Source organism: Suncus etruscus, chromosome 5 (assembly GCF_024139225.1).
Source record: "Suncus etruscus isolate mSunEtr1 chromosome 5, mSunEtr1.pri.cur, whole genome shotgun sequence".
NCBI classification, from domain to species: Eukaryota; Metazoa; Chordata; class Mammalia; order Eulipotyphla; family Soricidae; genus Suncus; species Suncus etruscus.
Window position 1 is genome coordinate 61,371,828 of NC_064852.1, and position 17,201 is coordinate 61,389,028.

General features: G+C 35.2%; 1 long non-coding RNA gene and 1 other non-coding gene across 2 annotated transcripts in view; one reads left to right on the plus strand and one right to left on the minus strand.

The window, feature by feature from the left end:
- The window catches only part of LOC126008889 (uncharacterized), a 681,047-nt gene that overhangs the window by 361,448 nt on the left and 302,398 nt on the right, over window positions 1-17,201 (plus strand). The window lies entirely within an intron of this gene.
- Window positions 4,779-4,885, minus strand: LOC126010437 (U6 spliceosomal RNA). The gene has a single exon (XR_007496467.1). It is a non-coding gene; the product is annotated as a U6 spliceosomal RNA (small nuclear RNA).

Below are 17,201 nucleotides of genomic sequence, written 5' to 3' on the forward strand. Positions count from 1 at the left end.
AAGCTTTTTGGCAGAGTCTTTAGGGTTTTCTAAATATATTATCATGTCATCTGAAAACAGTGAGAGCTTGACTTTTTCCTTACCTATATGGGCGCCCTTGATATATTTTTCTTGCCTAATCATGATGGCAAGTAATTCCAGTACTAGTTTGAAGAGGAGTGGTGACAGAGGGCAACCTTGTCTTGTACCAGATTTTATGAGAAAGGGTTTTAGTTTATCTCCATTAATAATAATATATTCCTTTGGCTTGTGGTAGATAGCCTTGACAAGACAGTAAAAGTACCTTTGATTCCCATCCTTATGAGGGTTTTAATCAAGAATGGGTGTTGGACCTTATTAAATGCTTTCTCTGTATCTATTTATCTGATCATATGATTTTTGTTTTTTTTTGTTCATATGGTGTATTATATTTATTGATTTATGGGTGTTAAACCATCCTTGTATTCCTGGGATGAAACCTACTTGGTCATGGTGAATGACCTTCTTGATGATGCATTGAATTCTATTTGCCAGCATTTTATTGAGGATTTTGCATCTGTGTTCATAAGAGATATTGGTTTGTAATTTTCTCATTTGGAACAATAAATACCCACAAATAGCTAAAGAAATCCATGGGAAAAGGAATGTGGGAGGCATTACTTTTCCCAATTTTAAACTGTAGTACAAAGCAATAATTATCAAAACAATATGGTAGTGAAATAAAGACAGATCCTCAGGTCAGTGGAATAAACTTGAGTATTCAGAGAATATTCCCCACACATACAATGAACTAATCTTTGGTAGAGGCACAAGAAATCCAAAATGGAGCAAGGAAAGTCACTTCAAAAAGTGGTTTTGGCACAACTGGTTAGCCACTTGCAAAAAAGTGAACTCAGAACCCCATCTAATACCATTCACAAAGATCAAATACAAATGAATTAAAGACCTTAATATAAGGCCTGAAACCATAAAGTATATAGAACAACACGTGGTAAAACAATATATAACATTGAGACTGAAGGCATCTTCAAAAAGAAAACTGCACTCTCCAAACAAGTAGAAGCAGAGATAAACAGATGGGACTATATTAAGCTGAGAAGTTTCTTCGCCTCAAAGGAAATAGAGCCTAAGATACAACAGCCACCCACAGAATGGAAAAAACTATTCACCCAATATCTATCAGACAAGGGGCTAATCTCCAAAATATACAAAGTACTGACAGAACTTAATAAGAAAAAGACATAGAACCCCATCAAAAAATGGGGAGAAGAAATATAAACAGACACTTCCTCAAAGACATACAAATGGCCAAAAGACACATGAAAAAATGCTCCACATCACTAATCAGCAGGGAGATGTAAATCAATACAAATATGAGATATCATCTCATACCAGAGATTGGCACATATCACTAAGAACAAGAACAATTAGTGCTGGCAGGGTTGTGGAGAGAAAGGAACTCTTATTCATTGCTGGTTGGAATGCCATTTAGTCCAGCCTTTATGGAAAACAAAGTGGAGATTCCTCAAAACCTGGAAATTTAGCTCCCATATGATCAAGTTATACCACTCTTAGGGATATATCCTAGGAACACAAGAATACAATTCAAAAATTCCTTCCTCACACCTATATTTATTGCAGCTCTATTTACAACAGCCAGACTCAGGAAACAACCAAAATGCCCTTCAACAGATGAATAGCTAAAGAAACCGTAGTACATATACACAATGGAATATTATGCAGCCATCAGGAGAGATAAAGTCATGAAATTTTTCTATACGTGGATGTACATGAAATCTATTATGTTTAATGAAATAAGTCAGAGGAGAGAGATAGATACAGAATAGTCTCATTTATGGATTTAAAAAAATTAAAGACATTAATGTAATAAGGCCCAGAGACAATAGAGTTAAGGGCTTGAAGGGCTGGAAGGGCCAGCTCACAATTTGAGGCTCACCACAAAGAGTGGAGAATTCTGTTAATAAAATAACTACACTAACAACTAGCATGACAATGTTAAAGAATGAGAGAAGTAGAATGCTTATCCTGAATACAGGCAGGGGTGAGGGAGGATGGGGGCATTGGTGGTGGGAATGTTGCACTGGTGAAGGGGGGTATACTGTTTATAAATGAAACCCAACTACAAACATGCTTGTAATCACGGTGCTTAAATAAAGATTCAGATTAAAATAAAAATAAATAATATCAAATTAACTACCTTTATATCAGCTTTTCATCTACTCTTCAATTGTGCTCTCAAATTAAAAAGAATTTTATTGCATCAGAGTGGTAGCAGAGCGTAGGGTGTTTTCCTTGTATGCATCCAACTTGGGATAGACCCAGGTTGAATCTCGAACATTCCATATGCTCCCCTGACCCTGCCAATAGCGATTTTTGAGTGCAGAACTGATTGTGACCCAATATTTTTTTTAAAAAAAATAATCATTATCATCCTCGTTTTTATTAGAAATTAATAAGAAAGTGCATGACCTTTTTACTGCATGTGGGAAATTACAAGTAATCAAACTTTAGGTGAGTTTGGAGTTGTTGCTCAAGTCAGAGAATATAGCATGTAAGAGGTGTTGGGTTCTATTTCTCCCAAATAGTGTGATATCAATCACTACAAAGATGACCTATAAGAACTGAAAACAACAGAATTATACAGAATCTTCTGTTACAAATATTTAGGCATACTTAAGATACCTGATTGAACCTCTGTCCCACCATGTGTTGTGTACTTCTCATAGAGATGATGATCCAGACACTATGAAGGAAAGTTGAGAAAAATAGGACAGAAAACAGAAGGTGTAAAGATTGTATATGTAAAGATATATAGGCCTATATATTTATTATGTGACATGTCATTAATAGCAAGCTTCTTTTCCTTGTGAAGGTTCAGGTTCTCTTGTGTAAAACAATCAGTGCATTGCCTTTCTTGTGAAATTCTTACCTTTTTCAAAAGGTAGTTTTATCAGCTAACAATTTCAATTTTTACATAATACTTATCAATGGCAAACACAGAGGGGCTCCACCTGCTTAGATTAAAATTAAAATTTAAACTAGGACTATAGTGATAGCAAAGAAGTAGGATATTTTCCTTGCAAATGAATGAACAGGGACGAACCCGGGTTTGATTCCCAAATTTCATATGTTTCACTGAGCCTGCCAGGCGCAATTTCTGAGTGCAGAGCCAGGAGTAACCCCTGAACGTCACTGGTGTGGCCCAAAAGCCAAATAAATAAACAAATTGAAAAAAAAATAAAGATAAAAATAACTCTCCAAAAGAGCTCAGTGGGATTAAGGTGACAAAGTAAAAGAATAATAGTTCACTTTATACAATTAGAGAAAATTTCTACTTATTTTCATAATTTGATGAAGGCATGTGTTAACCTCAGTTATAATAATATTTTAATTGCATAATTGTGTCAGCTTGGTTTTCCTTAAAAGCAATGACCAAAACAGAGAAAAATCTAATTGAAAAATTATTCTTTTTAAGTATCAAATTCAACCAAAGTAATTTGCAATACTGTTATCACAAATTATATTTTCAGCAAGAACAAAAAAACAAAAGGTCCTCAATCTTAAAACCAATTTAAGCTTTACTATTTCTTCTGCCAATCCTATTCATTAGTGTACATAACTTAAATATTATCAATTTCACCTTTCCCTTTTTAATTTGTGGTTGGATGCAGCGAAATTGTCATATGCTAAAGTAGAGACATGCCATTAGCTGTCTTTGTTTTAGCATATTCAGTCCCTTCTATATAAAATGTTTCATCTGTCTTTGTACTCTTGCCACTTCAAGAAAATAATGATGTTTTTCCTGATTTTCCCTTGAAAAGCCATTGGCATTTTCAAGATTTTGCCTATATAGTTATATTTCCTCACATATCTAACAAAAAATATTTTCCAATTCCTTATCCAATTGAGCTGCATTTTTATTATGATTAGTCTCCACTGAAAGGACTACTGATACATTTTTTCCCGTATTATCAGAATATAAGTTTGACTTCCTTCTGGAACTATATTTGATCACAATTATCTTTCCTTTGTGATTCACATTTGTTTCTGTTGTTCCTAGTATTTTATTTTATTTTTTGTATGTTTTTATTTGGGGGGGGGGGCGCACCTGGTGACACCCAGGTGTTACTCCTGGCTTTGCACTCAGAAATTGCTCCTGGCTTGGAGGACCATATAGATGCTGGAGGATGGAACCATGGTCAGTCCTAGGTCCGCTGCAAGCAAGGCAAACGCCCTACCTCTGCACCACTGCTCCGGCCTCATGTTCCTAATATTTTATACTTATCCACAAATGTAAAATTTAGTCATAAGCATTTATAGATATGGTTGAAAATCAGAGAGAAGTTCTCTCTCTCTTTCTCTCTCTCTCCTTGCTCCCTCGCTCTCTCTCCTTCCCTACCTTTATTTCCTCCTCCCATGTCTCCTTCTTAGAAATGGGAGACTGACATAAAGAGGTATATTTACCCTTGCTCAATAAAAGTTTATTTGAAGCATGAATGAACTCTTAAGTATTTATTCTTTCAAACGTTGTAATCAGATGTGATCTTGAAGGCAAAAACTGGGAAATTACCAGAAATTTCTTACCCATACTATGCTTTGTCTCCATTAGCGCAGATGACAGACAGACTTCTGGATAAATGTGCTAGATAATATATAAAATGTTTATATTTACTAAAATATTACTAATATAGATAGTGCCCTTTCTTCCAATTTGTCCAGGATTGTCCTGGTACATTCTTGTGTCACTATCCTATCCATCCCTGTTTTCCATTTTTTTTTAAAATATGGAAAGCTTCATGAATTTGCGTGTCATCCTTACGCAGGGGCCATGCTAATCTTCTCTGTATCGTTCCAATTTTAGTATATGTGCTGCCGAAGCGAGCACTATTTTCCATTTCTGTAAAGGTATCAATATTAATGGTTATATTTAGATAAGACAGAATGAACAAATAACTAAGTAAATTAAGGCTGACTGGACTCATAATTTTTATTTATAGTTTCAGTTTCAATGTGGCATAATCAAATAACATAGGAAGTTATTTTGTTTTGTTGCTTGATTTTATTTGGCTTTGGAAGTCACAAAAAAGTATTACTTCAGATTTAGTCATAGTTCGATGCTTAGGAATTATTACCTATGGGATTCTGAGGACCTTATGGAATATCTAGGATTTAACCTGCGTCAGCCACTTGCAAAGCAAAGTGAGTGACCTACTAGTTGAACTATTACTCTGGTCTTAAAAAGAGATTTTTATGAGGGATAACTAGATAGTTCTCTTGTTTCCATTTTCTGACCCTTTCCAGATTTAATATAGTTAGTGCTTTCCTCTCAATGGCATGATTCAGGTGGTTCAGTGATTTTAAAAATTTTGCTCAAACACTGAGGTAAACTAACTCCTTCTAGTCTTAGCATTAGTGAGGCTATTCAAAAACCATCATCCTTACCACCTCACCTGGCTTACCTAGCCAGCTATCATGTTTTGAGCCAAAATTATACAGTGTCCTCAATCAGTTTAGTCACTGAGAAATGTGATAAAATTGATAAATTTAAAACATCTTAAGTTCAAATGTAAAACTATGTCCAGAAAATATTAGTTAAGTACTCCTGTGGTGGAGTACATAAAAAAATTGGAACACTTATCTAGAAAGGTTTGATTATTTGTTTGGAGTCCATTCTAAATTATAGTGCTTGTTTTGACTTTATATGCATCAATCAGCATTATTGGGCAAATGAACTAGATCTGTACATTTCTAGATGAATGCCACAAATTTCATCTATAATATTATCTAAATATAACCTATAATGTTTCATAAGTTAATAATAATCATTTAAGTTTCCCATAACATTATATTTAGAGTAATGAGGGGATGGTGTGCAGTTGGTGATATCACAAGCCCAAACAAACAGAAACCAATCTGTGGAAATCAATAACATCTATCTCAAATGCTTGTGGCTGCTTTAAGAACTTCTACCCAAATGACAGCTATTTAACAAATGCAGATGCATACATGCATTACACATCACTCCATAAATTATGATTTTTAATTTAGATCAAATAGTTGCTTTTCTAAATTAATTTTGCACATTTTCAATTTCAAATCATCTCAAGCATGCATGGAAATAGAACTCAAATTACAAAACCTAACATTATAACAGTTCAGTGATGCCTTTACTATGTCTGTCTTATCAGCCTATAATTAAACAGTTAATTCCAATATTGCAATATTAGTTCAATATTTTATTTATTTTTGAGAACAATGCAATTTCAAAGTTTATCTTATTGAAAAATAACTTCTGATATTATTGAAAGTTCTAAGGTAATTATATATAAATGTTTGTTCAAACGAAGTTGAAGTAAACATGTTGATTATATGGCATAGTACTAAAATTACAAACTTGGTGAGTAGACAGTTATGATTTTTTAAAAAGTACATTCTTGAGTATGGGATATAGGTCAACAGATACATGCTAAGCCACAGGAAAGTTTAAACCTCTAGCACACCACATGGTCCCCTAAGCAATATCAAGTGCAACCCTGAAGGTCCCTGAGCACTAGCCTGTATGGCCTAGGGAATCCCAATCACCAATGGAGTGAATTAGATAATCCAGGCAGCATAGAACTAAGGTATTATCACATTCTCAGGCCCTTGCTTTGAACTGCTGATCTGGAAGTCTATGAATCACAAGTGGACTCCTTAAGACTCACATGAACTGCTTAGGAAACAAAAAAGTAATGTACTTTATTAAAAATATAAAGGTAAGGGGCTGTAGCGATAGTATTTGCCTTGCAAGCAGCTGACCCAGAACAGTCCTGAGGGGCCGGAGAGAGAGCATGGTGGTAAGACATTTGCCTTTCATGCAGAAGGTCATCGGTTCAAATCCTGGAATCCCATATGATCCCCAGTGCCTGCCAGGAGTATTTCTGAGCATGGAGCCAGGAATAATTCCTGAGCACTGCCGGGTGTGACCCCAAAACAGAACAGTCCTGGGTTTAATCCCCTGGCATCCCATATGGTCCCCAAGACAGGAGTGATTTCACGTAGCAGGAGTAACCCCGAGCATCACTGGGTGTGGTCCAAAACCCAAAAACTAATAATATTATTATAATTATAATAATGAAATAAAATAAATTTAACAATTTAAGGGAACCACAGTCTGATTTTAAAAAAGAAAATATTGTCTCTCCATTATGTAAGTTACTAATGTACAGATTTTCTAAATTAAAGAAAATTATCTTATTTTTGTAGTTTTATAATTTTTTTAGTATTTTTATTTATTTAAACATCTTGATTACAGAGATGATTGTGATTAGGTTTCAGTCATGTAAAGAACACCCCCCTTCACCAGTGCAACATTACCACTACCAATGTCCCAAATCTCCCTCCATCCCACCCCACCCCCACCTGTACTCTAGACAGGCTTTCCAATTTCCTCATTCATTCACATGATTATGCTAGTTCTCAGTATAGTTTTATAATTTTTTAATGTGTGTCATATTGCATCTTTTATCATTGGGTTATTTATTTTGTAGGGAGGATTTTTTTTTTTTTTGGTTTTTGGGCCACACCCAGCGATGCTCAGGGGTTACTCCTGGCTGTCTGCTCAGAAATAGCTCCTGGCAGGCATGGGGGACCATATTGGAACACCGGGATTCGAACCAACCACTTTAGGTCCTGGATTGGCTGCTTGCAAGGAAAACGCCCCTGTGCTATCTCTCCGGGCCCTGGGAGGATTTTTTAATCACAGGACTGTTGTTATTTTTTTTTTCAGTCAATTAATATAATTAAGTACTTAGTACATTCCTGACTCTGAATTCAGGGATCACTCTTTATACAGCTCAGGGGATAAATAGGATTCTAGGAATCATACCTATGTCAGCCACATGCAAGTTAAGCACCCTAACAACTGTCCTATGGCTCAAGTCAGGAGACTTCTTTTCACTCTAGAAAACTGACTCCTCTTTAAACTCTGCTAAAACAAAGTGAGAGCAGATGGGTCACACACTGCAGTTTATAAATAAATTGTTTTAATTTCGTCCTAGACTTAGTTTTGTCTTTGCTATCAAAGATGCTACATAATCGAAAATAAATCTGAGAATAGTTAGAGGTTAGATCAAAGGCAACTAAACAAATGAAAATGAGACAAATGAGTAAGGAAGGAGAGAAGAAAGGAAGGATGAGGAAGAAGGTGGAAAGGGGGAGAGGTATAGATTAAGGGAAGATAGGAAAGAGGCCAAGTCAAATCATGGCAATACAACGAGTATTAATTGAATTAATAGTCCTTAATGGTCGTGGATGGTGGTGGAAGGATGGTGAGATATTTCTCAGCACATCCTGAAGTTTTTTTTTTTGGAATGGCAAGCCTATGGGTTAAGGGTAACAGTGAGGAAATGACCCACAGCAGTCAGGTTCAGGAGACATCAGCTTTATTACAAGTCTCTAACCACCATGTGTGTATCTTACATTGCTTCTAAACTAAGCAGCCTCTTTCCTGCTCCTGCAACTATCTTGTTTCTATTATCTCTCCATGCTGCTTCCAGCTCAGGCTTCTTGCTGAATCTCCCTCTCTCTACCCCCAGGCAATCCCTTAAATTACCTACCACAGACCCCTCCCAGCTATGGGAGGGTCTCCCTCTCCAGGTGAGATAGGAGGAAGTTGGGGGAAAGGGTAACAATACACATTTAAAACCACTACAAGGGAATTCAAAGGAGATCAGAAGGAAAAATCAATCACATTTATATTAACATTTTCCAAATAATGTGGTATTAAAACATGGCCTGTCCAAAATAATCTAATTAGCTTTTTTTAAAACAAAACTTTAGAAGTGGGAGCAAGATTCATAAAAAAGGAAGACTTGTTTGTATTTTAGTGCAAAATCTACAGAAAGTATACAAAAAATTGGATAAAAAAACATAATTATACTTGATACTCAGACTAGCAATGGCAAAAAGGAGAGCTCTCAAATGATTGGAAACAGAGAGATACCATTTTCAGAAAAATAAACCAAATGTGAACAAACAAGTTTCAATCAGGAAGAGATTTTAAGGTACATATCTTGGCCTTAGAGATAGGTGTATTACACCAAGCACCGGAGATACCAATCCTACAAACCTGTAATGACAATGCTGCAATGGAAGGCATGAAATTATAGCATAGAAACAATAGTCAAACTCACCAGAACCTGATTGCTGGAGATGATATTGTATTCCAGTTGCCAATGTTATGTGGTCACCTACAGATGACATCTAGATAAACTCTCTTTACTTTCCTGTATAGAATTTATTGAGTTTTTCTTAGAGAAAATTCCTAAAATTAGTTCAACCACTAACTTGGGTCTGAAAGATTTGCTTAAGCCTAGCAGATAGACAACAGCCCGTCCTTATCTACATTTGATAGCTAGAAATCAAGCAGTACCCCTACAATCAGAAAACAACCTGCAAAAACCCAAAGCCTCAAAAGTCAGCAAAGTGGCCTCTTTACTGCTTTCATTACCATTCATCCCCAAAGGACATATGAATGTAGCCTTATAGTTCTCTTCAAACTACTCCCAACACATAGCCACCTTCAGGTCTGTGTGAGGTGGAACAGCAAAGAACTCTGGAAATTACTAGGCACAGACCACCTTGATACTAAGCCCTTCTCTCTCAGTACACGGATTCCTCTGAAAAAATTTTTGATCTCTCCAAAAGATGATAATGGAATTTGATGTACGAATTTATAATCTTTTATTATAGCGCATTCACTTGGTACTGCATAGTCATGTATGCACTTGCACCTGCACACCCTTGAGTGACATTCAGACCTGCTCCAAGTTGGTAAACAAATCATCCCTCCTACCACAGAACATTTATGAATTCAAATTTCCAGTTTATGCCCAGATATACCTGAAATGATGTAGAGATAGTCCCAGATATTTATGATTTTGAATATTCAGTTGCAAAAAACCACCCAATCTAGAGGGGCAAAAAAAAAAATAAAAGAAAGAAAGAAATGTAACTGGACTTTATATACTGATTAAGGAAACATTAAAAGGGGATAGCACTATTAGCATATATGCACTGCATAAAAGATATTCAAAATATAAGAAACAAAGCCAAGAAGACAGTACAGAGCTGTTATTGTATCCCTTGCATGTGTTTGACCCCAGTTCTATTTCCAGCACTATATAATCTACTGAGAATTACCTGGTGTAAACCTGGAGAATCCATAAGTCTTGGAGTGCTGCCAAGGTGAGTGTGGTCATCTCAAGAAACATGGCACTGAACCATCAGCCTGATTGACTGAGTTTCCCCAGGAATGGGCCCAGACCCTCGAACATTACTTGAGAGGTCTTCCTCCATGTGTGTGTGTGTGTGTGTGTGTGTGCATAATACATTACAAACAAGCCTAATGAGATACATAAGTAGCAATATAACAATATTATGAAATGCAAATAACCATTATCACCATCAGACAGATCAACCAGACATAACAAATATAAATTAGGAGTTGGTAAGTGCTTAAATAAGAAATTGGAAAAGCTGAACTTAATAGACATTGATGGGTCTCTCTATTATAAATCACACTAAATACAACTTTGTCACTGAGTGCACCTGAAATATTTTCAAGGATAGATCATATGTTGGTATATATATATATATATATATATATATAGTTAACTTCATTTGATTCCTAGGACCTATTATAGTCTTTCCAGCACCACATGGAGTGATCCCTAAGTACATAGACAAGAAAAGCCCTTGTGTACCACCAGGTGTGGACCAAATACTTCTTCTCTCTGCCAAAAAATTCATATCAGATATCTTTTCAGATCACTATGGAATAATAATGAAAATAAACCAATGAAAGAGAGCTGAGGGAAAATTCAAACATTTGGAGACTTAACCACATATTATTGAATTACTATTGTATCAATAAGAAAATAACTTATTACTAAAAACAGAATGAAGAACAATCTACCAGAACATATGGAACATAACAAAAATATAGTATGTTATGCTTATAATATAACAGAACAGAACATATGGAACATAACATAAGGAGGAACATTTTAGCAATTCATATTTATATCAAAAAAACAAACCAGTATCCCCCAAACTATAATAAAACATTTAAAGAAAGTGGAAAAATATGAAACTCATCTTCAGGAAGAAAATAAATTAAATATAGCAAAAATAAACCAAAGAAAAGAGCTAATATAAAAGAGCAAAAATAAGAGAGGAATTTTGTTGAAATAATAGACAAAATAGACAAACCTTAATTGAATAGAGATTAAATTTTTAATTTTTTTAAGTTTAAATTAAATTTAATTTAATAGAAATAACTCTATTAAGATCAGAATCTAAAGAAATTATAATAGGTATCACAGAAAAACAAAGGATCATAAGAGACTAATATGAACAACTTTCTGTCACTAAATTGCAGAATCTAGAAGAAATATACAATCATTAGAAGCATTTAACTTCAAAAAACTGAATCAGGAATACTTTAAAAATATCTAAAAACTAATTTAAGCAAAAGAAATGATTCTGTAAGGCCAGAGTTGAGGTACAACAGGCATGTATTTACCTTAAATATAACTGGATTCAATCCTTGGCATCCCATGTAGTCCCTCAAGGTCTACAGAGTGATCCTAATTGCAGAGACAGGAGTAACCCCTGAGTACCATTGGGTGTGACCCCCCAACCAAATTTTAAAATATGAATAACTAAATAAAGCCTAGTATAGTTGCCATCCAACATTTAAAAAAGAGAAAAATAACACACTAATTGAATTAAAAAATCCAAATTCAGAAAGTTTAATAGTGAATTTTACCAGACATTTGAAACTGAATTCTATTTATCCTTACCAAAATCTTCCATGAAACTGAATAGGAATTCTTTTAAACAGCTTTCTTGATGCCAATATAATCTTGATACAAAAAACATCAGAGGCATCATCAAAAAATAAACCTATAAATTAATGTCTGTGATAAAAATAGATATCCCTAGATATGATTCAACATTTTTCCCTTGGTTCTTCCTAGAGCACCTTTTTCCAGCTCCCCTAGAGGCATAGAAATGGGACCACAAACATGACTTTCATTTATTTCTATATCTCTTGAAGAAAAACACATTTATACAGTCCAGGTTAGAACACCCTCCCTTTGGAAATATAGACATTTGCACACATACACATAGTAATAACCTTTATTTATTTAGATCACTAAAGAGAACCTTAGTTAAATATAGTATTAACCTTAGTATATAGTATTCTATATTATATACTATATTACATATAGATTGACCTTAGTTAAATATAGTATTTATCCATAGCACCAAGCACAATGCCTAATATTTAGGAGTCACTAAGCCAATATTTGCTATCAAATGAAAAAATTCTGAGCTAATAAATGATGGAATCCAGCATCCTTAAAGCAAATATGATGATTAACTGCTAAACTGTGAAAATGATTATAGAATGTGTAAACTACAAACCAATACACTTCAAATTGTACATACCAAAGAATGCGTGTAACTGATCACCATCATGGAAGGTTCTGTGAGTGGGAGAGAGATAACATGTGAAGTCTACTTTCTAGTATATTAAATATAACTCCTCTACAAAAAATCCAGTTCACTTAAAAAATATTCTGCAAGCTATAATACACTAAAAATATGATGATAGATTGAACTCAGTATGTAGTATTTATCCTTTCTAGTTAAACACCCAAGTTAAGTTGGAAAAGCCTATTTTTTAAGTGTATACCTTTACAGAAATAATCTGCTTCCACTGTTCAAAAAAAAACACTTGTTTCCTAATCATCCCAATCTAGAAAAATTTATCATTTATATTATAGACACCATTTCACAATCATTCCTTCAAGACATGAGTTCTTTGAACAATTTGAAAACATGGAACAAAATGGAAAGCAAGCTGATGCTGGAAATGTAAATATAAAATTTTAATGAAGGCCCTTCCTTCTCACCTAAAAGGAGATAGTAAATATTTCATTTCCTGTTCAGCAAGGCTTCAAGTGTCTGGTACCATTAGTGAGATATTTTTCTTCTCCAAAAAACTCACATTGATTTATGATATTTAAAAATATCCAAACTTAGCCTAACTCTTTCACTCTAACAAACACCAAATCTTTCAGTATAAAAAACATTTAATAATCTCAAATTTACTGTCTTTAATTCCCTTCTATGGTTAATTATTTTTGGCATGAAAAAGCAAAGTTCCAATTAATTAGTAAATGGAAGGAAAAATCAACTTTTGGTTAAATTTATCAAAAGCTATTGATATTTCTACACTTCAATAAGAAGCAGGCAAACCCCTTGCAGTGTTAAAAGGACATGCAGATTCCAGAATCTTTACTACAGAAACATGATACCAACAACAGAGACTGTATGATAAGTGTGTTGGCACTACGGACAATGTCTTGGATCAGACGATAAATTGCCTGAAGCCTAGAGCTGGTCTTATGCCAGGAAACTTCAGGGGTAGGATCTCTTTGTATTTAGGCCAAGGTTATTCCTTTTTATGCCTCTCATATTTTGGTGGGCCTATGCAAACAACAATTGCCACTCTAACACCGTTTTTACTGTGCTCCTTGGACTCTAATCCTTAAAACGCACCCACTTAAAATTTGAGGTTAACTTAAGCTAATATGCATGTACATGGAAATGTAAAAAATACTATGCCTCTAATGTTTAAGGAGTTACGTAAGTTTGATGGCTTTAGATTGCCTTGTGTGCTGTTAAGAAATATTATAATGTGCTACAATCTGGGGACTTGAGGGACAAAGTAATTGCACATGGATTCTGTTTTAGTTATCTTAACGTTCTTTGGCTGAAAGTTCAAAGTTAAGATATCAGCAAGGGAACTTCTTCTGAAAATTATGTTATGGGTGATTGTCCTTCCACTGTAACTTTACCTTGTCCTCTTTCTTTGCATCTTTTGTTCTCATAATTCAAAATAAAAAAATTTAAAAAAATATGGATCTAGAACTTGTAATTTTTCTATTTAAAAATTACCATGTTTAAAAGGTAGCTTTGGAGAAGAAAAAGAAGACCAATAATTCAACTATTAAAGGCTAAGTCAGGTCACTCAGAGTTCCATTTATCAAAGAACTTCAGGACCCATTTTAAGGAATTAAAGCCACATTACGATCAAGATTTTATACCAAAGTTTGAAGGGACTCAAATAACCCTGAAAACTAAGAAAGGAGAGTAATTACTTGTGGTCACAACAAAAAGTCTTTAGAGGGGGCCAGAGAGATAGCACAGCGGTAAGGCATTTGCCTTAGATGCAGAAGGACGGTGGTTCAAATCCCAGCATCCCATATGGTCTCCCAAGGCTGCCAGGAGCGATTTCTGAGCATAGAGCCAGGAGTAACCCCTGAGCACTGCCGGGTGTGACCCCCAAACAAACAAAAAACAAAAATAGTCTTCAGAGAACCTAAGAATCAAGTAACTGACTAGAGGCAATTTAGTGAAAACAAATAATTCCAAATTCTAAGTTCCAGGCTATGTGATATTGGGAAAATCATCAAATACTCTAAATTTTAGTTAAGAGACTTAAAAATACCCCACTTATGTATTATTAGTCTGACTAGCAATTTTTAAGATATTTAATAGTTTTGTTATCAAATCATTTAGGTTTCCAAATAACTGATCACCAGAGCAAAGTACAACCTGGGTTTGATCCCTGGCACCCCATTTAGTCCTGAGTCCCCACAAGGAGTAATCCCTAAGGCTTACCCAGGAGCAAACCCTGAGCACATTTCCCCCACAATAAAACCAAGTAACTTGTGAATTTAGTTTTCCACACTGTATATTCCTTTCACAAAAATAAAACCTACTGCTTCTGAAATTTCATCTTCTCATAGTCTGATTGACTTTGGGCAAGAGGAATAAAAAGCCCATTAATATCTAGTATGTAAGTAAGAAAAAAGTAGAGAGGGGCTTCTTAAACTGTTCTTTTTGTCCCCCTTTCTCCTAAGAAATTTTTAACAATGATATTCTATATTTTGTATATATAATAAGTATACAAATGAGATGAATTTACTGATAGTGAATCACAAATTTATATATAAAACAAAGTTTAACATTTTTTTCCTTATTTTTCTTTGGTAGGGGGCACACCCAGTGAAGCTCAGAGATTACTCCTGGCTATGAGCTCAGAAATAGCTCCTGGCTTGGGGGACCATATCAGATGCCTGGGAATTGAACTGCAGTCCAACTTGGGTCAGCCAAGTGCAAGGCAAACACCCTACCACTGTGCCATCTTTTCAGCCCAAATTTTAAGATTTTTCTATGAACCCTAAATTCACTTATGTGACATCAATATGGGGTCACAATCCACAATACTGTTGATAATACAGCTGGCTGCTCATAGTCAACCTGAGTTTGATTCTTGGCAGCACACATGGTCCCATCAACCACACCAGGAGTGATTTTTTTCACACAAAGCCAAGACTAATCAGTGAACATTACTGGGTGTGGTGCCCAAACAAAATAAATAACGAAAAATGAAGTTAGGGAATGGAAAGTGAGCCAGACCTGAGTTTGTTTCCACTTTATATAGCACACTCCAGTCTTCAACCAGATATCCCATTCATTTCCAGGTTCTCATAATTTTACCTCATTTCCTTCCTCCTCAGTTAAACTAGAAAAAGAACTCATAAAGGTCAATTGTTGAAGAAAGTGCAAGACGAAGCTTACTTTTTTTCACATAGGATTTATATTCTGAGCTTTGTTTCAGATGAGAGTAATAATTCTCAGTACTCATAATATTCTGTACTAAATGACACATTAACCAGAGAAGTGAGAATATTTTAAACTGGGACAATAGAATTCAGTTTCCAAAGACCACTCTGCCCCCTGCTAAAAATGTTCTCAACTCACCTGTGACAAGTAATCCCATCTTACTTAGAATGTTCAATATTATTTTAAAAGAAAAAGGAGACTGACTTCTAATTCTAGGTCACAGCTTGAAAGTTCCCCCTTGAGGAAAAAAATGCAATATTAAACTGTCAGGGGCTCATCTGACATTTTCATCTAAAACTGAAAACAAAACAACTTAGTCAACTGTGGAATCCAGTTAAATGTTGTTTTCTTTAGTTTGAGTCTTTCCTGTGATCCATAGCTAAAGGGGTCTCCACCTAGATATTTTTTATTTATGGAACTCATTACCCAACAAACCAAAAATGGCATCCCACACAAGATGACCTGAAAACCCTCCTGACTTCAATTTGGGGTAAAACAGTGAATTAATTAAAGCCAGATTCTGTGTCCTAAACTGAGACAATAGCTCCCTCAGTGACAACTGCAAACACAAAGCTCAGAAGATTTTTATGGTTAGAAACATGAGCAGCCAGTCCTATCATGTATCTTTCAATTAGTTGGGAAGGTAAAGGCTGCCTGCTAGCTATGTTCAGGATACACTGAGGTTCCTCTGGTGGATGCAGTATGTCATTAGCAAGCAATGCAGTATATCATTAGCAAGTACATTGCTGAGCACTTGGTTCTGTGACACAAAGCTGAGGGAATCAATTACCACAAAGTTCCCACCCCTAACCATGTCTCCTTTCTTCTTCAGTTTGCTGCAAGGAACACAATTACAGGTAGCACAAGAAAAATACAAAGTGAAATACAAGTTGTATGAGCCTCCTGCCTTTACTCTAGTGTTCGAAATAGCCTCTCCTAATAGGAAACAAAGGCATCATAGAGCCACAGGGAAGTCAAGCAAGTAAAGGTCAGAGCCACAGGGCCAGAAAGGTCCCCTCCATCAGTGGTTCGGTCTTTGCACATGACAGCTCATTTCACAACCTAAGAGCAGCAGGTGATGGATTGAAAAGGCTGTAAATGACAAGCTGCTGTAAGAGTAACAGCTCAAAGTTGGAGGGCTTGAGCCAACTTTGCAGGTCATGGGGGAGTTGAAAAGATTGGCCAGATTCTCAATGTATTTAGCTTTTAGTCTGCAATAGAATATTGAAATTTCAAATTTTCTGTTATAGTATAGATGATAATATTAGTTCCAAGTATATTGGTCATCTATTATGGAGAAAAATTTTAAGCATGCCTTACTTAGTAGGGATATTATATAAACAATGCCCATTTTATTGGTAGAAAAAAATAGAATTAAGTAGGTTGAATTAGCTTGCTCAGTTCCACCTAAGAATAAATGCTGGAGGTTTTTGAAACCATGAGATTCAGGCTTT